A 388-nucleotide genomic window follows, 5' to 3' on the forward strand; every position below is an offset into this window, starting at 1 on the left:
GCCTGAGCCTCACTCGTCAAAGATTGGGTTGAGAAGGGGCTTGGGTGCTGATCATATGTAAAAAATGGTTAGTATCTAGTGCATTGTCGTGTTAGCTAAGGTATTATCACTGTCCTTACCTCTGCCATTCTTGAGTGGCTTTTAAGTCCTTTTAATCTTTAGATAATTCAAAAAGATGATTGCATATTATTTTTAAAAATGACAAAGTTTGCATCATTAACTGATCACAATAAATTTTGTTAATAAACATGAACTTAACGTTGATAGGCAGGTGGAATTTTCTTTTAAAGAATATCCAGTGTCCTTTAATAAATTACATTGGCTGTATTTTGTACGAATACCACTATTAACTGAAATTAATTAGGTGAAACTTTTAAGCAAATTCTAT

The sequence above is a fragment of the Palaemon carinicauda genome, chromosome 8 (genome assembly GCF_036898095.1).
Source record: "Palaemon carinicauda isolate YSFRI2023 chromosome 8, ASM3689809v2, whole genome shotgun sequence".
Taxonomy (NCBI): domain Eukaryota; kingdom Metazoa; phylum Arthropoda; class Malacostraca; order Decapoda; family Palaemonidae; genus Palaemon; species Palaemon carinicauda.